The 25,235-nt window shown below is 42.6% G+C and overlaps 1 protein-coding gene across 6 annotated transcripts in view; it reads right to left on the reverse strand.

Annotated features, from left to right (window-relative positions):
- Positions 1-21,506, reverse strand: part of itprid2 (ITPR interacting domain containing 2) — a 76,122-nt gene extending 54,616 nt beyond the window's left edge. For 5 of the 6 annotated variants that reach the window (XM_083777361.1, XM_083777362.1, XM_083777364.1 and 2 more), the window contains exon 1: positions 19,957-20,048. The gene's annotated coding sequence lies outside the window, so the exon portion shown is untranslated. Of the gene's footprint in view, positions 1-19,956; positions 20,049-21,381 lie in introns of those variants that run through there. The other variant, XM_083777360.1, reaches the window with a different exon arrangement.
- Positions 21,507-25,235: the final 3,729 nt, after the last annotated feature.

A 25,235-nucleotide genomic window follows, 5' to 3' on the forward strand; every position in this document is an offset into this window, starting at 1 on the left:
TGAGGCTATTTTAAAACGCAATACATGGAGAGCATAACTGAACCCGAAAATAGAATCATGTCTTATGAAACCCAATAAACACTGAAACTATATTTAGAGGGAGAGAGAGGGGGGGGATGGGGGGGGACGTGTGAATCAGGAAACAAGTGTTTGGAATAAAGATTACAACTACTTCCTGCCTGGAGGAGGCACGATATGAGAAACACACAGAGGGGGAGAGGGAGAGAGAGAGAGAGAGAGAGAGAGAGAGAGAGAGAGAGAGAGAGAGAGAGAGAGAGAGAGAGAGAGAGGGTGAGACTGATGGGGAGAGACGAGAGACGGAGGAGAGAGAGATTGATGGAGAGAGGAGAGAGAAAGAGGGAGAGAGACATACTGTATATACAGTAGAGAGGATAAAGTACATCACTGAGTCATGTTAGTACATAGTGCTGTTAGGATTATTGCCACGGGAGACCTGACATTACCAAAACACACTGTGTGTGTGTGACACAAAACACAAATAAGAATTGCATGTACAAGGGAATCAAGGGATGTTAACCCATTCTGACCTGAGATCAGATTCATACGAGGTTTTCCACTGGACACACACTGGTCTGATGAACCCATTCTGACCCGAGATCAGATTCTAAAAATGTCAGTCGTTCTTCGATTTTTACAAAAATAGCAGACCTACAAGCTCGTATCGTGCCACTCGGTGGCGCGATATGAGCTTGTAGATCTGCTATTTTTAAATAGCTAAAGCACGACATGACACCAAAATGGGTGCCCGTTCAGAATGGGTTAAACATGAATCGATTAATCGCTGTTAAGAAACTAATCAATTAAACTTCACAGTTAATAATTGATAGAACATTCTGCGATTTTCTGTGCATGCACGCGGCAGAGGAACGCATGTGGGCTGGTCAAAAAGGTCCCCTGCACCTTGGTAGTCAGAGAAATGTCTCTACTTTTGCATGTGATGTGACAGACTAGACAGTGCACTTTTCATTTAACGGAGATGACTGTATCGCAAAATGGTCAAAAAAATATTTGATTAAGGAATATAATATGCCTTTTGTATTTTTTTTTTTTTTTTTAAGATATTTTTTTTGCGGCTTACGCCTTTATTGATTTTTTAAGGGATAGAAAGTAGGCTGACAGGAAACGGGAGAGAGATGGGGGGATGACATGCGGTAAAGGCCGTGTCGGGTCCGGGAGTCGAACCTGCGGCACACCGCGACTGGATCACCAGTGCCCAGACCGTTACGCTACGGCCTGGGCCGCCTTTTGTATTCTTGTATTCAATTCAGCAAAGTGGATTTTTCTGTTAAGACATTGAGGGAAATTTAAAAAAAAAAAAAAAAAAAAAAAAGTGCTCATCTAATAACCGGTTAATTGATCGATAAGTACATCAAAACGTATCAATTATCAATGAATGACTTAATGGATAATTGCCATACCAATTTATGAACCAGAATTGCCTGAAGGAGGTCAGTAGACCGAAAGCTTGCTAAATAAATACATTGATTGTGCAACAGATCTGAGTGTGCGGAGCTTCCCTTTATTTTTCTCGTGTTGCCTTTGTGGCTCCAGCACCTCACTTAAAGATGGAGTGCCACCATTTTTTTCCACCCTAAAACATGATCATCAGGTATTATTACAATATAAGGGCAAAGTACCGTACCGTACCGCATTTGTTAAAATCATGCTTTTATGTGGACACGCCCACCAGTTCATTAAGTATGCCTGGTTTGCCTGGTGGGGGGTGATGGGGTGGGGATCCACCTGAACTGAAGCCACACCCACAGCTGTAGTTGTATGATAAAGGGGGAGGGGTTAGGGGAGGGGCTGATAGTGTGGTGTCACAATATTACTTCAAGTTCAAGTTTACTTCATTGGCCCGTTTGACTGTCAAGGGTTCAGCCTCCAGGAAGAAACCCTAAATACAAAGTCAATACACAATTGCACATAAAAACAACTCCAGTCTGTCTAATTAAGTACGGTCACCTCATAGACACATGAAAAACTGGAAAGATTCTAAAATTGTGGCACTCCATCTTTAAGTTTTTTCAGCGGATGAGCGGTGGTTCTTTTTACATTTTTGTCTGAACCAGAATGGGTTAAAATGCTAAAGGATCCCACACCCCTACACAGTATCTTAGTGTCATGACACGGTATGGAGTACAAACTAAGACACATGCATGATCTGTGTCTGATCGTCTGACCTTTTCTGTGCTTTATTTTTGGTCGTCAGTGTTTGTTTACTAAAACAGAACAATGAGAACCCAAATGGCAATGTGGCTACTGTACTGCCCAAGCGGTCCTATTTAACCCATTCTGACCGGGCACTCATTTTGGTGTCAGCATCATGTTATGCTTTAGCTATTTAAAGACCTACAAGCTCATATCGCACCACTCGGTGGCGCGATATGAGCTTGTAGGAAAAAAGAAAAGAAAAAAGATCTGTTTATTTTTTACTCCGTCTCAACACTGAGGCACGGGCGCCGGGCGGCTATGTTAGTAGTGCGATAATAAAGTATTACTTTCTTTTGGCTCAATCGAATCCCCTCTCTTTCTCTCTCTCTCTCTCGCTCTCTCTCTCTCTCTCTCTCTCTCTCTCTCTCTCTCTGCCTGTAGTAGCTCGCATGCATGCATGTGAGTGACGTCACGTGCCTGCGCATGTGCGTCAGGTACAACCACAAGCGGCGTGCTCACTGAATTCCGAAAAAGAAAACATACACAGATGCAGACATGAAACGCTCAATAATTGGAGAGGTGGAGAGGAAGTTGTTGTGGAACCGGCGATAACCTCATATTCTGAGAGTGAAGAGGACAGCGACAGGTTGGCCAAAGAGACTGGTGGGGGGGGGGGGGGGGGGAGGCAAGAAAAAAAGTACTCCTTTCAGCAACAATGGCTGGCACAGTTCCCGTGGTTGCGATACGAGGCGTGTGTTTATTGCAAGCAATGTGGCCCGTCGTCCGTTGCAGGCAGCAGAACACAATTTGTTAATGGTTCGAAACAGTTTAAGGTTCAGTCATTAAAATTGCACAACGATAGCCTAAAGCACAAGACGTGCATGGATCGCTGTATCACCAGAAGCGCCCAGCCTCTACCCTCCTCATTTAGTCGTGTAGAGGAGAGCAGTCGCTCATCTGAGAACGCTGAAATGATGATCAAGTTTAACCCATTCTGAACGGGCACCCATTTTGGTGTTAGCATCATGTTATGCTTTAGCTATTGAAAAATAGCAGATCTACAAGCTCATAGCGCGCCACCGAGTGGCGCGCTACGAGCTTGTAGGTCTGCTATTTTTGAAAAATCGAAGAGCGACTGACATTTTTAGAATCTGATCTCAGGTCAGAATGGGTTCATCAGACCAGTGTGTGTCCGGCGGAAACCTCGTATGAATCTGATCTCAGGTCAGAATGGGTTAACACTGCGTACAACATCGCGAAAGAGGAACTCCCGTTCTACCAAATACAAAACACAGATGGTCCTGATGAAGAAGAACGGACTGAACGTGAACCCGACATATTCCAACGACACTGCATGATGTGCACAGTTTGTGGGCGTGATAGATAGCACATAGCAGACACACTAAGGGGGAAACCACAGTTTGTGGGCGTGATAGCAGACACACTAAGGGGGAAACCCGCTGACTAAATCTCCTCCGCCCCCCTACCTCTCGTTCATGCTAGACGGTTCCACTGATAACTCCACCAAAGAGTGTGAGATAAATCAGATAATCTATGCCCGTATCATTGTCATTGATGATGAAAAACCGTGTAATATCCTTGTTGGCCATGTTGAGGTTGAACATGCCCATGCAGAAGGTAAGTTGTGTGTCTCTGTTTCATAGATATAGCCAAATGATAATAATGGTATGTAAAATAGCACTATAGGTTATTAATTATAATTTCATAAGGAATTTAATGTTTATTTAATGCCAACATGCCCAGCCCAGGTATCTTATAAAAAACACTTGAAGTAGGTGCATTATGCATGAGATCAATGTGGAGCAGGGCATCATGCAGGTTTCATTCACTGAGTTGAGCTCTATATGTTGTGAGCGTGTGTGTGTGTGTGTGTGTGTGTGTGTGTGTGTGTGTGTGTGTGTGTGTGTGTGTGTGTGTGAGTGAGAGAGAGGGAGAGAAAATATGAATATTCCATGTTATGTGCTTAATTTAAGGCGTTTATGCTTCAAAAACTATGGTATGGAAATTACCAACTATCATCATGATAAGGTCATGTATTAATAATACCACAAAGAAAAATATGGTGCTACCTAATTTCTGGTGGTGCTACCTAATGAAAAGGTAGGTGGCACCAGTGCTACCTGTGAAAAAATTAGTCTGGAGCCCTGGTGACAGCCCTAACTACGAACTGAATAACTTAAATCATTAAAGGTGACAGCCCTATAACTACAAACTGAATAACTTAAATCATTAAAGGTGACAGCCCTAACTACAAACTGAATAACTTAAATCATTAAAGGTGACAGCCCTATAACTACAAACTGAATAACTTAAATCAGTAAAGGTGACAGCCCTATAACTACAAACTGAATAACTTAAATCAGTAAAGGTGACAGCCCTATAACTACAAACTGAATAACTTAAATCAGTAAAGGTGACAGCCCTATAACTACAAACTGAATAACTTAAATCATTAAAGGTGACAGCCCTATAACTACAAACTGAATAACTTAAATCAGTAAAGGTGACAGCCCTATAACTACAAACTGAATAACTTAAATCAGTAAAGGTGACAGCCCTATAACTACAAACTGAATAACTTAAATCAGTAAAGGTGACTGCCCTATAACTACAAACTGAATAACTTAAATCAGTAAAAGTGACAGCCCTATAACTACAAACTGAATAACTTAAATCAGTAAAGGTGACTGCCCTATAACTACAAACTGAATAACTTAAATCAGTAAAGGTGACTGCCCTATAACTACAAACTGAATAACTTAAATCAGTAAAGGTGACAGCCCTATAACTACAAACTGAATAACTTAAATCAGTAAAGGTGACAGCCCTATAACTACAAACTGAATAACTTAAATCAGTAAAGGTGACAGCCCTATAACTACAAACTGAATAACTTAAATCAGTAAAGGTGACAGCCCTAACTACAAACTGAATAACTGAAATCAGTAATGGTGACTGCCCTATAACTACAAACTGAATAACTTAAATCAGTAAAGGTGACAGCCCTATAACTACAAACTGAATAACTTAAATCAGTAAAGGTGACAGCCCTATAACTACAAACTGAATAACTTAAATCAGTAAAGGTGACTGCCCTATAACTACAAACTGAATAACTTAAATCAGTAATGGTGACAGCCCTAACTACAAACTGAATAACTTAAATCAGTAATGGTGACAGCCCTAACTACAAACTGAATAACTTAAATCAGTAAAGGTGACAGCCCTATAACTACAAACTGAATAACTTAAATCAGTAAAGGTGACAGCCCTATAACTACAAACTGAATAACTTAAATCAGTAAAGGTGACAGCCCTATAACTACAAACTGAATAACTTAAATCAGTAAAGGTGACTGCCCTATAACTACAAACTGAATAACTGAAATCAGTAAAGGTGACAGCCCTATAACTACAAACTGAATAACTTAAATCAGTAATGGTGACAGCCCTATAACTACAAACTGAATAACTTAAATCAGTAAAGGTGACAGCCCTATAACTACAAACTGAATAACTTAAATCAGTAAAGGTGACAGCCCTATAACTACAAACTGAATAACTTAAATCAGTAAAGGTGACAGCCCTAACTACAAACTGAATAACTTAAATCAGTAAAGGTGACAGCCTTATAACTACAAACTGAATAACTTAAATCAGTAAAGGTGACAGCCCTATAACTACAAACTGAATAACTTAAATCATTAAAGGTGACAGCCCTATAACTACAAACTGAATAACTTAAATCAGTAAAGGTGACAGCCCTATAACTACAAACTGAATAACTTAAATCATTAAAGGTGACAGCCCTATAACTACAAACTGAATAACTTAAATCAGTAAAGGTGACAGCCCCAACTACAAACTGAATAACTGAAATCAGTAAAGGTGACAGCCCTATAACTACAAACTGAATAACTTAAATCAGTAAAGGTGACAGCCCCAACTACAAACTGAATACGAGGGCATTTAGTGGGAAAGCTTGTTTTCTGTACATTTCAGACAAAGCAACGTCTTATTGTAGAAAGAAGGTCAATGTTAGTTCACTTCTCACTGTGTTTGTTTATGTGCCAAACCACCTCAACTCTAACCTTTACCGTACCTACCAGACCATGAAGGAACACGCGCATGCACGTAGTCACACACACACACACACACACACAGACACACACGCACACAGTGCTACTGTATTGTATATGGGAGCAGTTGACTGGCTCCAGTAAACAATGTTTTTTTTTATCAGTCTATCAGTCTAGCCTGAAAGCAGCCAAGAATACACCCACTAATACCCAATAATAATAATAATAATAATAAAATATAATTATCATTATTATAAACGTATGTTGACTGCCTGTCCTCTATGCCTAGCTCACACGGTCCTACGGACGGCTATAATTCCAAACTGGCCCCTGTAAGTAAAGTCCCTTTTCCCCTTACTGTATATGTTTTTCCCTTTTTACTTCCTTCATAATTCATATGATGATTTCCTGTTTGTTGCTATAGAAGTGTATATTTGTACATCTCTACATGTTCTGATGAATTTAAAATGGTGGACCCTGTTGTAAACAAGTCTTAGTGCTTTATTATGGTGTCGTCCACAGTAACCGTTTTTGTATTGACCTTAGGGATGGGTCCGATTAATCGATTAATCGATTATCGTTGATAGGACCCGAAATCGATTATGAAAATTAATAATCGATAATCGTTTTTTTTTTTTCAGTTTTTTTTTTAAATGAAAATCTGTTGGAAAGGCAATATTGTCATCCAAACAGGACAGGGATATAGGCCTACCAAAGTGTGCCTGGGATGTGTCTGTGTAGCTGCATGACTGAGAGGAGTGTGAGTGGAGATTGATTCCAATCAATATACAGGTTTGGAGGATTTATTAGGTGTTGGGAATTTACCTAATCAGGCCTAGGCTGGGGTTGCTATGGTGATCAATTGGATCAACAGTGGTCCAGGGACCACCAGTGGTCCTCATTTAAAATATGTTAGTAACCAAATGGACCCTTATTAACTCTCAAGAGTTACAATTATTGTTAATCAACTACATCAGGGGTTCCCAAACTTTTTTGACTTAGGTACCCCTTGGGGGGAAGATTTTTTTTATTTGTAGGGTTCATAAAAAATAAAATAAAAAAATCCCCCCCCCCCCCCCCAAAACGATTAATCGATTAATCGTTAATATTGAATTATACAAATCGATTTTCATTTTGGACACATTTACACATCCCTAATTGACCTGTGCTTTCGTTTGAAATTTACCCATTCTGCACACTTAATACATTTTCAATGACAATGTTTTATAGGTGTAAGAAAAGCCACCGGGGGGTGTGGGGGGTGTGTGTGGGGGGGGGGGGGGGGGGGCTGCACTACGAGCTTGTAGATCTGCTATTTTTGAAAAATCTTGAGAATGTGGCGCAAACACTTTGATTATATATTCTTTCAGAGTGAATGTTTCTGGGTACCTGGAACAACATATTTTCAGATGGGGGTCGGCAGCCAATTACATATATTTTTGGGGGGGCCTTGACATGAAAATGTTTGAGAACGACCGTCATAGAAACATGGGTTTTTCAGAAAACTGTCAGGATTTAGAATACATTTGTAGAATCTGTTCTCAGGTGTACATGGGTTAAAGGATGTTGATTGTTAATGCAGCAGAACACTATGTCCATTACGCAAGTACAGTACAGTACATTACAGTATGGGAGGGGCACACACTGGGAACACAAAGCCGCCCAGGAATTCTAAATGCCAGCGACCCCCATAACCTGCTCATTAAATCGACATAATAATAAAGTATATAATATAATTTAGTACAATAAAGCACGCAGACAAAGTTTGACTTGATACGGTCAGTCTGTTTAAGAAAGGAACAAGTACGTTTGGCCTGGGGCCAAACCAGAACATGTAATCAAACTAAGGCTGATTTAAGACATTGATAGTTATATAAACAGTTACTGGAACTCCCGTGACAGACTGCCTAGCCTACGGCCCATTAAACATTAAAGACTCAAACAAACTAAGACAACCGTGGAACACACAAACAACGATAAAAAATAAAAAAATAAAACAATATTGTGTTTATAATAATTGCATTAATTTCATTGCAGTGACATAAAAAGGAGGTGTGACGTGGGGCCAGGGAGGATGTCACACCCTGCAGGCCAGTGTACAGGCCAATGTACAGGTCAGTGTACAGGCCAGTGTACAGGCCAGTGTACAGGCCAATGTACAGGCCAGTGTACAGGCCAGTGTACAGGCCAGTGTACAGGCCAGTGTACAGGCCAGTGTACAGGCCAGTGTACAGGCCAGTGTACAGGCCAGTGTACAGGCCAGTGTACAGGCCAGTGTACAGGCCAGTGTGCAGGCCAGTGTACAGGCCAGTGTACAGGCCAGTGTACAGGCCAGTGTACAGGCCAGTGTACAGGCCAGTGTAGATACAGGCCAGTGTACAGGCCAGTGTACAGGCCAGTGTACAGGCCAGTGTACAGGCCAATGTACAGGCCAGTGTACAGGCCAGTGTACAGGCCAGTGTACAGGCCAGTGTACAGGCCAGTGTACAGGCCAGTGTAGATACAGGCCAGTGTACAGGCCAGTGTACAGGCCAGTGTACAGGCCAGTGTACAGGCCAGTGTACATACAGGCCAGTGTACAGGCCAGTGTACATACAGGCCAGTGTACAGGCCAGTGTACAGGCCAGTGTACAGGCCAGTGTACAGGCCAGTGTACATACAGGCCAGTGTACAGGCCAGTGTACAGGCCAGTGTACAGGCCAGTGAACAGGCCAGTGTACAGGCCAGTGTACAGGCCAGTGAACAGGCCAGTGTACAGGCCAGTGTACAGGCCAGTGAACAGGCCAGTGTACATACAGGCCAGTGTACAGGCCAGTGTACATACAGGCCAGTGTACAGGCCAGTGTACATACAGGCCAGTGTACAGGCCAGTGTACATACAGGCCAGTGTACAGGCCAGTGTACAGGCCAGTGTACATACAGGCCAGTGTACAGGCCAGTGTACATACAGGCCAGTGTACATACAGGCCAGTGTACATACAGGCCAGTGTACATACAGGCCAGTGTACATACAGGCCAGTGTACAGGCCAGTGTACAGGCCAGTGTACAGGCCAGTGTACAGGCCAGTGTACAGGCCAGTGTACAGGCCAGTGTACAGGCCAGTGTACAGGCCAGTGAACAGGCCAGTGTACAGGCCAGTGTACAGGCCAGTGTACAGGCCAGTGTGCAGGCCAGTGTACAGGCCAGTGTACAGGCCAGTGTACAGGCCAGTGTGCGGCAAAGGGCCCTGTCTACATCCCGGGCAGAGTATTTTTTGGGGGCAGTTCTGGACAATTGTGGGTCCGACTGACTCGACACCGGGCACTGCCCCCCCCCCTGTGGTGGGGTGGAACGTGTGTGTCAAATTTGAAGTCGGTGGGGCGAACGGTTCTCAAGTTACGTGGATTACACGCACACGCACACGCACACGCACACGCACACGCACACGCACACGCGCACACACACACACACACACACACACACACACACACACACACACACACACACACACACACACACACACACACACACACACACACACACACACACACACACACACGGTGCATTTATCTGTCTGTGTCCCTTTTATGCCCTTATACAGAGATCTCTGTATGTTTCTCTCTGTGTCCCTGTATTCCTTCCTATATATGGAGTTCTGTGTCAGAGGCATGCCCAGATATTGGAGTGTTGTGATATCAGAACAGGCCAGCTCCATATAGGGGCCCTGTCCAGAGCCCAGGCAGAGAGAGGCCTTTTGTGGAGGTTCTGAACAACCGTGGGTCCGACCGACTGAAGTCGGTGGGGCGAACGGTTCTCGAATTGCGTGGATGACAGACAGCCGTACAGAGACGAGGTGCATTTAGAGATAAGATAGATGTAGTGTTTTCCGGTCAGCCTTGTATTCCTGCATGTCGCTATAGCAACATCGGCAATGATTAACCATTATGATAGCGCTGATTGTCTTACTGTGTGTTGGTACATGGTGTGTGTGTGTGTGTTGGTACATGGTGTGTGTGTGTGTGTGTGTGTGTGTGTGTGTGTGTGTGTGTTGATAGTCTTACTGTGTGTTGGTACATGGTGTGTGTGTGTGTGTGTGTGTGTGTGTGTGTGCTGATAGTCTTACTGTGTGTTGGTACATGGAGTGTGTGTGTGTGTGTGTGTGTGTGTGTGTGTGTGTGTGTGTGTGTGTGTGTTGGTACAGGGTGTGTGTGTGTGTGTGTGTGTGTGTGTGTGTGTGTGTGTGTGTGAGGGTGTGTGTGTGTGTGTGTTGGTACATGGTGTGTGTGTGTGTGTGTGTGTGTGTGTGTGTTGGTACATGGTGTGTGTGTGTGTGTGTGTGTGTGTGTGTGTGTGTGTGTGTGTGTGTGTGTGCTGATAGTCTTACTGTGTGTTGGTACATGGCGGGGCTGCGTACGTATGCAGTGTTGCCATGGTGACCATACAGGATGTAGTTGACCACTGACTGACTGTGTTGCCACCGCCGTCGCAGATTGTATGCCTGTCACAATATTCTTACATAATCACCTAATTATCGTTCGTTTATTATAGTGATAAAAAAACTAAAGCGCTCACAATAATCATATCACAGAGATTTAATTCATCATAAATGATCCTCTGTCACACACTGGGACCAATAGAGATTTAATTCATCATAAATGATCCTCTGTCACACACTGGGACCAATTCACCTGACCGAGCTCAGCAAAGCTCCATGTCACTTAAACCCTTTAGAACAGTGGTTCCCCAAAGTGGGGTCCGGGGACCCCTAGGGGTCCTTGAGAGTTCCAGGCGGTTCCCAGCTAAATGATAGTTGGTAACCAAATGGACCCTTATGGGTCTGTAACTCTGAGAGGGTACAAATGGAACCAAATGGACCCGAGTTACATTAACATTGATTTTACAATATAAATTGGGGTCTCAGAGATAGAAATGCCGTTAACCCATTCTGAACGGGCACCCATTTTGGTGTTGGCATCATGTTATGCTTTAGCTATTGAAAAATAGCAGATCTACAAGCTCATATCGCGCCACCGAGTGGCGCGATACGAGCTTGTAGGTCTGCTATTTTTGAAAAATCGAAGAACGACTGACATTTTTAGAATCTGATCTCAGGTCAGAATGGGTTAATCAGACCAGTGTGTGTCCAGTGGAAAACTCGTATGAATCTGATCTCAGGTCAGAATGGGTTAAATAGGGGATCCGTAGCCTAATTCAGGTCAAACCGGAGGCCCTTGAAATGAAAATGGTTGAAAAATCACTGCTAGAGCCGTAAACATCTTCCCTTATGGGGGTCCTAGAGCCGTAAACATCTTCCCTTATGGGGGTCCTTGGCATATCATTTTAAATGGGGGTCACGGGCTAATTAGTGTCATTTTGGGGGTCCTTGACATGAAAAGGAACCACTGCTGGTGGTAAAACTGACCTGTAAAGAACATACTTGTTAGTCTTTTTTTTTTCTTTCACTCTCTACCAAATCACTTTGCTACAAATAGCTGATCTACAACTAGTGCTTTGCGATTCTTGTTCAAATCAATTGTGAATCTCGATTTTCCTGAATTGAGATCACGATTCTCCCGCGATTCTCTTTTTTCCTTTAGTCTGTATAGTTGCTGAACATTACTAGTTACTACACTCAAAATGTGGCACCTCAGTCCTGTACGGAGCCAACTACTGTGTCTTTAAACAGACGAAATCAAAGTGCTTGACTTAAACCTCTCATAAAGTCTCTCTCTTGTAGCAAAAACATAAGCCAACTAGTGCTGCACAAAAATTGAGATTGCCAATCCATCATCTCATCATCAACTCATTATTTGTATCAACACACTTTGTAGCAAATCCGCAGGAGAGCTGAAATCGACGTAATCGATGTAAATATGCAATGCTAGGGATTCATTAATGATTAATAAACTAGAAAAAGTGCCCTTCTGGGCACAGGTCTCCACCAGGAGGATAGGAGAGAGTGTGATGCTTGGCAAAATGTTTAGGAGTAATATAAACATGTTTGTTTGGGAACCACTGTTCTAAAGGGTCAGTTTCACCGCAATCGGACACTGCATTGAGGAGTTGTGGCGATTTGTACAAAACAGGTACAAAACAGGCTACTCCTGAAGCCAATCGTAGCCAATCTGGATGGATAAATATGAGAAAACAAACAAATCACATGATCACATGACTATGGAGAGCATGTGTACCGATTTGTGTGAAATGTGGATAAATTCTGAAGGAGTAATATTAGAAAATGTGTTTTAGATATGTCGGCCTCCTGGTGGCGCTATATGTGAAAAATTCCAGGCAAAGGTTTTTCCTTGGCCTCTAGAGAGTGTGCATACAAGGTTTTACACAGATCGGTGCAGTTATAGGTAAAAACACAAATCGGCCAGTTATAGCGCCACCATGAGGCTGAGTTGAAAATATTCAAGTGGCATTTCTTCCTCGGCCTAGTGGTATTGTGCATGCAAAAGTACACGGAAATCACACGATGTGTTCATGATTTACAGCATTTTGTTTGAAAAGGAGCACTCCTGCGAACTTTGGAAGCCAAACTTAGGCACTTAGCCAATCAGGATGGAGTCTGAAAAATCTGAAAGACATGTTTCGTTGAAGGGCTCTAGAGAGACTGTGTACCAATTTGCGTGATGTTTGGGAAAAATCTGTAGGTGTACTCTCAAAACATATGTTTTGCACAAAGCGGTCTCCTGGTGTATGGCTGCGATCAGGCCAACAGTGCCAGAGATTAGCTGTTCACAGACGGACGGACGGACACACAGACACACGGACGGACGGAGTGCAACACATACTCTCCCCCCATGCCTTCGGCCTGGTGGAGAAAAAGAGGCATTTTAGAGTTTTAAGCATTATTTTGATTAGCGCGTTGATAATATTGTGTTGTGCTACAAGCCTACAACACTACAGCACAGTTACTGCAGTGGAGTACAGTGCCATTAATATGGTAGTATTTATTAGTCTGTTTATGATTCAACCACTCTCTTCAAACCAAATACATTTCCTGTCCCACGTTCCCAAAATCTGACCCCAACACACACACACACACACACACACACACACACACACACACACACACACACACACACACACACACACACACACACACACACACACACACACACACACACACACACACACACACACACACACACACACACACACACACACACACACACACACACACACACACACACACACACAATCTGCTCAATAAAGTGCAACACATAATGGATCCAAACACTGATCAGAAGATGGAAACCAGCCGAATCTGCCACAGGAAAAAAATGCCCTGGCAGATATTAGTCTGGCAACTCCTCAGTTTGAATAAAGTTTCGCTCATCCCAGAGTTGTGGGTTTGATTGATTTATTAATAGTTTGCAGAATTACAGCACATTTCAACTAAGTACAACTCACTACAAAAACTGTTAACTGTGAGTGGACGACGCCATAAAGCATTACACTTGTTTACAATAGGGCCCACCATTTTCAATTCATCAAAACATTAAGAGGCGTACAAATATACACAACTATATCGTCAAAACAGGAAATCATCATAGAGGAGGTAAAAAGGGAACAGAAACATATACATGGGCCTGAGGGGGGAAAGGGGGGGAGGGGGATTCAGATTTTACGGGGGCCAGTTTCGAATTGTAGCCATTCGGGTGCCCTTTGAGAGGAGTTTTGAAGGAGTCAAGCGATTCACATGTCTTAATGACTGTTGGTAGGGCGTTACACATTTTGGTGGCATAGGAGCGAAATGAATTTAGTCGCTTGTTTGTGCCGAATCTGGGTTGCACATGGTTTGTTGAACTCCCTCTGGTGTTGTGGGTGTGGACTTCGTTGACATTAAGGAAGTATTTAGACATTAAGGAAGTATTTAGACAGGCACATGGGTATCTTGGTGGTGTAGCGAATCTTGTGGACCAGACCCATGCAAGATGCTGTACTCTGTTGTCAACCCTAAGCCATTCCAGGCTGTCAAAGTGGGCAGGGGTGAGGTGTGTTCGGGGAGTGAGGCCAAGTAGTAGCCTGACCAGTTTGTTTTGGAGTCTGGAGCCTTGTTTTAAGGGCCTTAGAGGTGCTGTGGTACCAGGAGGTGCATGCATAGTGAAAGAAACCTTGTACGAGGGCTCCCGTTAGGGTCTTCAAGGTGTTTTAGTTGACCAGTGAGGAGATCCTGTATAGGAATCTTGTTCTTTGGTTGACTTTTTGGTTGACTTTTTTTATTACGTTGGTGGCCATTTTATCACCGGAAAGATTTGCCTCCAGGATGGAACCTAGGTAGGTAATGACCAATCATAGCCCACTATTCAAAGTGAGAGTTATTTTGTTGTGACGTTGTAATCTGTTTGTAACCGCCCCTTGGAAATGAATCTGTTTGTAATGTAACCGCCCCTTGGAAATTAATCTGTTTCTAATGTAACCGGCCCTTGGAAATTAATCTGTTTGTAATGTAACCGCCCCTTGGAAATTAATCTGTTTGTAATGTAACCGGCCCTTGGAAATGAATCTGTTTGTAATGTAACCGCCCCTTGGAAATTAATCTGTTTGTAATGTAACCGCCCCTTGGAAATGAATCTGTTTGTAATGTAACCGCCCCTTGGAAATGAATCTGTTTGTAATGTAACCGCCCCTTGGAAATGAATCTGTTTGTAATGTAACCGCCCCTTGGAAATGAATCTGTTTGTAATGTAACCGCCCCTTGGAAATGAATCTGTTTGTAATGTAACCGCCCCTTGGAAATGAATCTGTTTGTAATGTAACCGCCCCTTGGAAATGAATCTGTTTGTAATGTAACCGCCCCTTGGAAATGAATCTGTTTGTAACCGGCCCTTGGAAATTAATCTTCCACACCGAAGTTCCGGACTGATATCTACGCAGTGACATCAGTCTGGCCATGCCAGACTAAGAAGAAGATGGTTAGATTTAGCCTCGCTTACAACACAAAGTGACAAAGTGACGTGTTGTAAGCTTGTATATCTGCTATTTCCGCACCAAATATTCGGCCACCAAAACTATTTGGCCGAATAGTGGCAAAAATGCATATTCGGTAATGGCTTCGGCCAACTAACTGTTTCCTAGATTTGGTATTCGGTTTCGGACAAGAATTTCCCATTGGGCGCATCCCTACTATTTTTGAAAATGTATGGACATTTTTCAACACGGAAACGACAAAACAAATGATTATGTAATTATTGTGTGACAGGCCTAGTTGTGATGACGGATGTGTTTTTAAGATTAGCCTTTTTACTCCTGACACCGTCTTGGACACGCACACACACACACACACACACACACAATACAAAACCATGACAACATCTGCTAAGAATGATGCTCCATTGTTGATATGGTAATCGACTCACATGCACTGATAGACGTGTATGTATGTACTGTACTGTATAACATATTATCCATATGCACACTATTGTATAGTCTGGCTGACACTGTGCATAACCATTGTGTCAATAGTCTGTCCAGGAAGCAATGGACTTACGTTATGCAACACCATAGAGTATAAAGATTAAAGAAGGATAGAGACTGAACTGGCGCGAAGCTGAAATTGACATATATAAATGCTTAACCCATTCTGACCTGAGATCAGATTCATACGAGGTTTCCGCCGGACACACACTGGTCCTGATGAACCCATTCTGACCTGAGATCAGATTCTAGAAATGTCAGTCGCTCTTCGATTTTTCAAAAATAGCAGATCTACAAGCTCGTATCGCGCCACCGAGTGGCGCGATACGAGCTTGTAGATCTGCTATTTTTAAATAGCTAAAGCATAACATGATGCTGACACCAAAATGGGTGCCTGGTCAGAATGGGTTAAAGGACAACTTTAGTTTTTTTTAACCAAGGTTCATGTTTTAGGTTGTTATTAGAGAAAGTAAAAGATGAGTCTTAATTTTTTTTCATTTGCTGCTTTCTTTCGTTTTAGGGATTTTAGCTATTTTTGACAGGGGGGGCGGGGGCATTCGAGCATGGGGCTAAATATGTATTTTTTTACAACATTTTATGGTGATTTATTTTTGTATTATTTACTATAGTCCTAATAAACCCCAGGAAATTACATCTGGCCACAGAAGATCACAGGATCTACTGAATGTGAAGGTAGCCTACTGGGGGAAGGCTTATACTGTGTGTATAGGCTCAATATGTCAGTTTGTCACATTCAATAGATCCTGTGATATTTTGTGGTCAGATGTAATTTCTTGGGGTTTATTAGGACTATAGTAAATAATAAAAAAAAAGAATCGCCATAATATTTTGTAAAAAAATACATATTTAGCCCCATGCTCGAATGCCCCCCCCCCCCCCTGTCAAAAACTGCTAAAATCCCCAAAACAAAAGAAAGCAGCAAATGAAAGAAAATTAACACTCACCTTTTAGTTTCTCTAATAACAACCTAAAACATGAACCTTGGTTGAAATGAAAGTGAAAAATGAAAGTTGTCCTTTAAACATGTAGCTAGGTGTAATGTTAGAGCCTGTTTTCTCAACTCGCTGTTTTCTGCAAGACATTACTCTATAAGCCATATCTCCAAAACTGGTGGGTCAAACTGAATAACCAATGTCAATTTGAAGTTATGATTCCCTGCTTTCATATGACATGAAAAAACTATAATAAAAAAAAAACCCAATGGCAGTCCCTCAATCAAATTTGGCCACATATCATTGCTGTCGGAAGGACATTTTTGAAGTTTTAGATTTTTTTTTAAAGTACGTCTGTGTGTTAAAAAATATTGAACCAATGAAAAGTATTAAAAGTGCTTCGGACAAAACCTCAACCCCATTGGACCATCAAAATGTCTGCTAAAGCAACTAACTCCAACACCTCTCCCCCTCGCATGCAAGTAATTGACAATATAACATATAATTAGTCACAACACCAACTTTGAAGAGGCAGTATTATTAGTAAAAGTAGCTTTCTGCTTCTACAGGCCGACGGTGTGGAACAAACTCCTTCTAAAATCTTTGTTATTCATGTCCTCACTGTATTGCATTACTGCTATTATTTTAATGTTGTTTCATGCCTTGAGAGAGAGAGAGAGAGAGAGAGAGAGAGAGAGAGAGAGAGAGAGAGAGTGCTGCTTTATTTTATAGGCCTATGGATATCCATTATCTACAGTACATAATGTGGAATATGCAGCAGAAAAAGAGTTCAAAAGATAGCAAACTGTTCACTGTTTTGTTTTTGCAATGATTCAGTTTGACTTCAAATGAATTGGATTCAGTTCTAAAAGGAGCTGGCTAAGCAGATTGCGGGTGAGGCAAAAGTAATACTATAACTGTATGTAACATAATATAGTTATGCACGATTCTTGCTCAAATGTGAATCTGGATTTTCCTCCACAAGAATTGAGATCACGATTCTCACACCATTCTCATTTTTTTTCCATGAAAATATGTATTGTCTTTAGTCTGTAGTTGCTGAACATTACTACATTCAAAATGTGACACCTGGAGCCAACTACTGTGGCATAGTTTAAACAGACAAGAAGAGACAACATCAAAGTGCTTGACTTAATCCTCTCTCTTAAAGTCTCTGTTGTAACGAAAGTGAATTGGACAGCCAACTAGTGCTGCACCCACCCTAATGATTCTAGCTCAAATTTAGAAATGAGATCGCATAGGTGTCTGAATCACGATCAGAGATCCCAATCTTTTTTTTAATTAATCGTGCAGCACTAATATAATAATATTACTCTTGTTTTCAAGTAATGACAAAAAACAATGGATGCACCTGGGACATATCCTCAGTGATGTATCCCAAGGTCATCGGGGTTTCGGGGCTCTCGAACATCATACCCCTCACTCAGGCGACCCAGCTGGGGTGTTCAAGTCCAAAGTAGCTACCCTCCTGTCGCCAGACAGGAACAACAGGCGGCGGCAACTTCCTTTTCACTCTCAATAAAAGCTACAGGCTTCGAGAGCTTTTATTAAGAGGGAAAAGGAAGTTGTCGCCGCCTGTTGTTCCTGTCTGGCGAATACAAAACAATACTACAACATGACGTAACCATATCATCCGCTCAAGCCCGGATCATACAGACTTTTGAAACAGAGACCAGGCTTTCCTCCGAGGTGGTGGAAAGCCTGGTGAGGCGAGGTTAGCTACCCTCAATCAGTCCCATTAGGCAAAAACCAGGGCCACACAATCCGTTGGATCTACTCCAGAACTACTCTGCCAGGGCTGGGAGGTACGCTTCTGGAAGGACTATAGGCTCTGTATATTATTATTATTATTATAATTTTTTATGCAATGTAGCAACATATCACTCTCCTGAGTAATATTGCCCAAACCTGCCTGTACAGGTGTGTATGTTATGATTAGTACTATGACTGTCCTCTGTCTGTCTGTGAGAATGATGATTTAGAAACACATGGATCTGACTGGACACACCTGTGTTAGCTCAGTGCGCGCGCACACGCACACACACACACACACACACACACACGAGTCTAGGTGTGGTTACAGTGTAAACCCTCATAAACACTCTTCCATTCTCACTCTCACGCCATAATCTCTCAGTCTCTCTTTACACTTTACAATTTAAGCATTCAAGCATTTAGCAGACGCTGTCTCTCACTCTCTTATCATCCAGAGAGAGCATTTAGCAGACGCTGTCTCTCACTCTCTTATCATCCAGAGAGAGCATTTAGCAGACGCTGTCTCTCCCTCTCTTATCATCCAGAGAGAGCATTTAGCAGACGCTGTCTCTCCCTCTCTTATCATCCAGAGAGAGCATTTAGCAGACGCTGTCTCTCCCTCTCTTATCATCCAGAGCCGATCCGAGCAAACATCACAAAGCTTTCACCCAACAAGTGACAGCCGAGAGATGGTCAATTAGTGCTGAGAAAACAATTAAGAGCTACACTAACAACAAGCATACAAACCTATAATAGCATCCGTCTAGTCTAAAAACAATATGGATGGCCATCTAAACCAGTGGTTCCCAAAGTGGGGTCCGGGGAGTTCCAGGGGGTCCTTGAGGGAGTTCCAAGGGGTCCCCAGCTACGACTGTACAAATGGAAATCCTACAAGGTTCCATTTGTACACTCTCAGAGTTAAATTAACTATCTTCTCTTATGGGGGTCCCTGGTATATCTTTTTAAATGGGGGCCCACAGGCTAATGGGCTAATTTAGTTAGTCTAGTTAGTACTTTGTCATTGTCTTTCTAAATCTGTCAGTGCACACACACACACACACACACACACACACACACACACGATATTATACAATGTTTTGTAACAATGTGTCAGTGTGTCTCTAACTGTCTATATTATCTGAATGAACAATACAGTTTCCTTAAATTCCTGACAGATTTAACAGACCAGATTTAACAGACCAGACCTCTTGTCAATCAGCAATCTCTCTCTCTCTCTCACACACACACACACACACACACACACACACGCGACTTTAAAATTAACTTTAACGTTTAGCTTGATAAAGCAAGTGTCACTTGTCAAACACACACACACACCACTACTGCAGCAACACAGCAGAGAGAGAGAGAGAGAGAGAGAGAGAGAGAGAGAGAGAGAGAGAGAGAGAGAGAGAGAGAGAGAGAGAGAGACATGCAAACGCGAACCAGCTCCAAACATAACAAAAAATATAGAATACCATCATTCCAAAAAATATCACATAATAATAATAAGAGCTCTCGTGCAGTGTCGGTGTGATAAACATACCATGGCGTGTTGCGTGCAGCAGCGGAGCAGCAGAGACCCTGTTAAAGAACTTTACTGAACTTTGATGGACTTGTCTTGGAAGTTATGGAACATTTACAACGGAGGGGAAAAAAAGAAAAACGTCAACATTCCTTCCGCTTCCGGAACAATAGTAGCAACAGGCACAGCATAGGGAGCGCGAGGCGAGGGGCGTGGCTATGGGCGTGGCCACTGGACGTCACTCACAAACACAATACTTCTGGGATGTGATGATTAAGCAACGCTTCAGGCCGGATGCGACACGTGACGGTGACACCCCCTAGTCACCTAGTGTCATACAGTTATTGTTACTGTCCAGAAGAGAGAGTTATGGCTCTAACTCTGTAGCAGTGATTCTCACAACCATTTAAATTCCAAGGACCCCCAGTTTGATTGATTGATTGATTGATTGATTGATTGAAATATTTATTAACAGTTTGCAGAATTTACAGTACATTTCAAGCACAAACTCAATACAAAGACTGTTAACTGTGAGTGGACGACCCAATTAAGCATTACACTTGTTTACAACAGGGTCCACATTGTTCAATTCATCAAAACATTTAGAGACATACAAATAGACATTTCTATGTAGCTAAAGAACAGAACAGGAATTCATCATATAGGAAGCAAAAAGGGAAAAGATACATATACAGTGAGGGGAAGTGGGGGGTGGGGGGATTCAGATTTTACAGAGGCCAGTTGATTGATTGATTGATTGATTGAAAATGCAGATTGGAAGGTACAGAAACTACTCCATTTTCAATTAATTAGCAGTGATTCTCAACCATTTTAATTCCAAGGACCCCCAGTTTGATTGATTGATTGATTGATTGATTATTGTACTAACCAGAAAAAAGCAAATAGACTTGTTGTTTCCAATTACATCAGGGTGCTACATTTTCAATTAATCAAAAAAGAATCACACCCGTGTGAAGTGTACGTAGGGCGGCCTGCAGATCTGTGGTCCTGTGGGGTGGTTCTGACCGCCATGCTGACCTGGGATCAGGCCAGCGACACATGTCAGGAGTATCTACACTGCAGTGGCATGCACAGATAGACACTAGGGGGTGCTAGAGCACCCCCTGCCCTTTTGACAATGTGCTCAAAAAACAAAAAAAAGGTTTTCTTTTTTTTCTTACTTTTTATCTTGATAAAAAACGCGTCTACTATATTATTTAGGCCCCCACAATCTAAAGCTATGTTTCTATGTCAGTGGTTCTTCGATAAAAAATAAATAGCAGACCTACAAGCTCGTAGCGCGCCACTCGGTGGCGCGCTATGAGCTTGTAGATCTGCTATTTTTCAATAGCTAAAGCACCAAAATGGTTTCCCGCCCCAAAATGCCTTTTTTCCCTTGAGCACCTGCCCCTCTAAATGTCTGTGCACGCCACTGAGAAAACTTACTTCAAGTTGACGCCTTGGAACGAGTTGACGCCTCAGTCCAGAGGGGCGCATCTCCATCCCGGACATACAGCGCCACCATTGGGGTCACCCAGACCCAATTCCGGTGGAAACCTGCACTCCCTGCACGATCTGCACCGAACCAGCTGTGTGAGGTCTAATATTATGGTTTAAAGGTATATTCAGTGATTTCACAAAAAAAACCTTAGGTTTCGTTTTTGGCTGGGACCTAAGCCTTTCATCCAATCAGGATAGAGAGCCAAAAACGAAACCTAAGGTTTTTTGACCCCCAGGGGTTAACTGGGTACAGGGAGGAACTACTTATATGGCCAGCACACTCTATAGTAGAGAATATTATCACAACAAAACAAAAAAATAAGTGATATTTTAATTAAGTGAAATCACTGAATATACCTTTAAAGAACATGGTCGATAAAGGAACTTGCTCGTGACATGGGCTCCAGTATTGCACCCAATATAAGAGCCAGAGTGACATTTTGAGAGCAGACTTGAGCTGGCAAAAAAATAATGGAACTTTATGTATTGAAGTATTATTTGCACCCAATGGAGTTCCAGAGTGACAGTTTTAGTCTATATATTATGGCTGTGTGGGAACATGGTCGATAAAGGAACTTGCTCATGGGCTCCAGTATTGCACCCAATAATTGCCAGAGTGACATTTTGAGCTCAGACTTGAGCTGGCTAAATATATATATATATATATTTAAAAAGAAAATCCTCTCCTCTTGCTATGACCAGTGGCGTGCACAGACATTTAGAGGGGCAGGTGCTCAAGTGAAAAAAAGGGCACCGCCGTGCAGCGCATTTTCGGGCGGGAACCCATTTTGGTGCTTTAGCTATTGAAAAATAGCAGATCTACAAGCTCATAGCGCGCCACCGAGTGGCGCGCTACGAGCTTGTAGGTCTGCTATTTTTCTTTAATCGAAGAACCACTGACATAGAAACATATAGCTTTAGATTGTGGGGGGCCTAAATAATATAGTAGAAGCGTTTTTTTATCAAGATTTGATCAATGTCACCGCATGGTCCACACACTACAAATTAAGAAAAAAAATGATTTTCTTTTTGTTTGTTTTTTTAAGAGCAAAATTGCCAAAAGGGCAGGGGGTGCTCTAGCACCCCCTAGTGTCTATCTGTGCACGCCACTGGCTGTGACCTTGCCGTGGTGGAGAGGCTTGAGTGACTCAGTGACCTTTGACAGCGATACTGGTGGGTGGCGGTTCAAACCCTGACAGGGTCAATATGGTTGACCCTGTCAGGGGAGGTTGGACCCCAAACCAGCATCGCTGGTGGTCACAGATAAGAGTCCAGACAAACAACAGCACTATAGTAGTGACATGGGGCAACCCCCTCCCTATGGAACTCACTATAGTAATCACTATAGTAGTGACATGGGGCAACCCCCTCCCTATGGAAATCACTCCCAGCTCACAGCACCAGTAGTGACATGGGGCAACCCCCTCCCTATGGAACTCACTATAGTAATCACTATAGTAGTGACATGGGGCAACCCCCTTCCTATGGAAATCACTCCCAGCTCACAGCACCAGTAGTGACATGGGGCAACCCCCTCCCTATGGAACTCACTCCCAGCTCACAGCACCAGTAGTGACATGGGGCAACCCCCTCCCTATGGAACTCACTCCCAGCTCACAGCACCAGTAGTGACATGGGGCAACCCCCTCCCTATGGAAATCACTCCCAGCTCACAGCACCAGTAGTGACATGGGGCAACCCCCTCCCTATGGAACTCACTCCCAGCTCACAGCACCAGTAGTGACATGGGGCAACCCCCTCCCTATGGAAATCACTCCCAGCTCACAGCACCAGTAGTGACATGGGGCAACCCCCTCCCTATGGAAATCACTCCCAGCTCACAGCACCAGTAGTGACATGGGGCAACCCCCTCCCTATGGAACTCACTCCCAGCTCACAGCACCAGTAGTGACATGGGGCAACCCCCTCCCTATGGAACTCACTCCCAGCTCACATCAAAGAATGTCCATTGTAGTTCATTGATGCTCAAACACTTTAATTTCATTGACCCCAGTTTGGTATGCATCAGGGCCACGACAGGGCCCGTTTTCTCTGGGACAGAGAAAATCAACACAAAATCAACACAATACACTGTGTTGATTTTACAGACCACCATAACATTTGGACCCCATGGTGGTCCCCAGACCCTATACGTTGATAACCAGTGGTGTAGTATCGTATAGTTCTCTGTCTTACAACATGCAAAACAATGCGAACATTACAAAACAAAGCTTGTTTATAATGGTTGCTATATGTATTGATACAGTATGGGCAATTATGAACAAAAACATACTAATTTGATGTCTTGTTTCCAGACTGTAGAGGTCAAAACTTGCAGTGCAAAGCAAGTGTCAAAACGGATGATTTCTGTTTACGATTTGTGGAAGAATGAAAAATATAGAGGCATGATGCTGATGAAATTATGTTTCCTAGCAACTTGGTGTTTTTCAGCCTGGTGTTTGTAGCCTATTCAAAAGAAAACACTCATTCCGATTGTTGAGTGGCATTTGAAGGACAGGAATTAGATACAAATTAAGCTTTGAACTCCAACACCTATAGTCCTATACAGTACACTGAATTCTGTAGTGCAGCAATAGTTGTAACTAAAGATGTATTTTGGACACTAGGTGGCAGTATACTACCACTACACATGGGGTTGCCCTGCCACTATGGGTCTAGTGTTGCCACTAAATTGCTCAGTCTGGTGTCTTGCCTTCAAACTTTGCACTAAAACCAATTGCGTTTCTTGATAATTTATTAAGGCCCTTGGAAATCCTGACAGTATTTGATACATCAATGTCATCTCTGGTACGCAAATCTACACTTTTATTTATGAACGCTGCTAAGAGTCCATTTATTGGAGCCCTGGTGTTGAGAACCATTGTACAATAAGTACAGTATGAGTGCGTGTGGTATATAGAGTATAACACCCAGCTGCCGTCTATTGTGCACAACACCAACAGACAAGTCCAAATCTCAAGGCATAACTTGTATTTATAGTGAAAATAGGGGATCTGAAAGCTCAGTATGGTACAATATGAGCTTGTAGATATTTTGTCTGGGGGAGAAAAAATAAGTGCATAAAGAAATGCCTTAAAGGGACACTTCACCCTTTTTGCAAAAAAATATATGTTAATGACGTTTAGAAGCTTTTAACACTTCTATTATAGGAAGAACAGAACAGGAATTCATCATAAAGGAGGTAAAGAGGGAAATAAACATATACAGTGAGGGGAAAAGGGGGGGGGGGGTTCAGATTTTATGGGGGCCAGTTTCGAATTGCAGCCGTCCGTAGGTGCCCTTTGAGAGCGGTTTAGAAGGAGTCAAGGGATTCACATGTCTTAATGACTGTTGGTAGGGTGTTCCACATTATGGTTAGGTGGCATAGGAGCGAAAATAGTTTAGTCCCTTGATTGTGCCGAATCTGGGTTCACGATACTCACTATAGCCTATTGTACGTACGTTACTAGCTGACATCTTCACGGTTCATTAGCATGTAACTCCAAATAGATATGGATCATATATGATTCATATCTATTTTATTATATTTACATTTATCTATTCATAATGTACGTTAGATGTGATCATGTGAGTGTAGTTACATGCCATGATGATGTAACTCCAAAATACAGACAGACACAGCTCCAATAGTTGCTCTGTCACATGATTCAAATCAAAATATTCTCCCCAAAGTTGAGGATATTTACAATGCAATACAATGCACGGTGAAACAGGCTTCAAAGTCACTCTTAACATGCAGATGCAGCTCATATCACTTGATTTAACATGAGTCATTTGGA

The sequence above is a fragment of the Protomyctophum parallelum genome (genome assembly GCF_964188405.1).
Source record: "Protomyctophum parallelum genome assembly, chromosome: 11".
Taxonomy (NCBI): domain Eukaryota; kingdom Metazoa; phylum Chordata; class Actinopteri; order Myctophiformes; family Myctophidae; genus Protomyctophum; species Protomyctophum parallelum.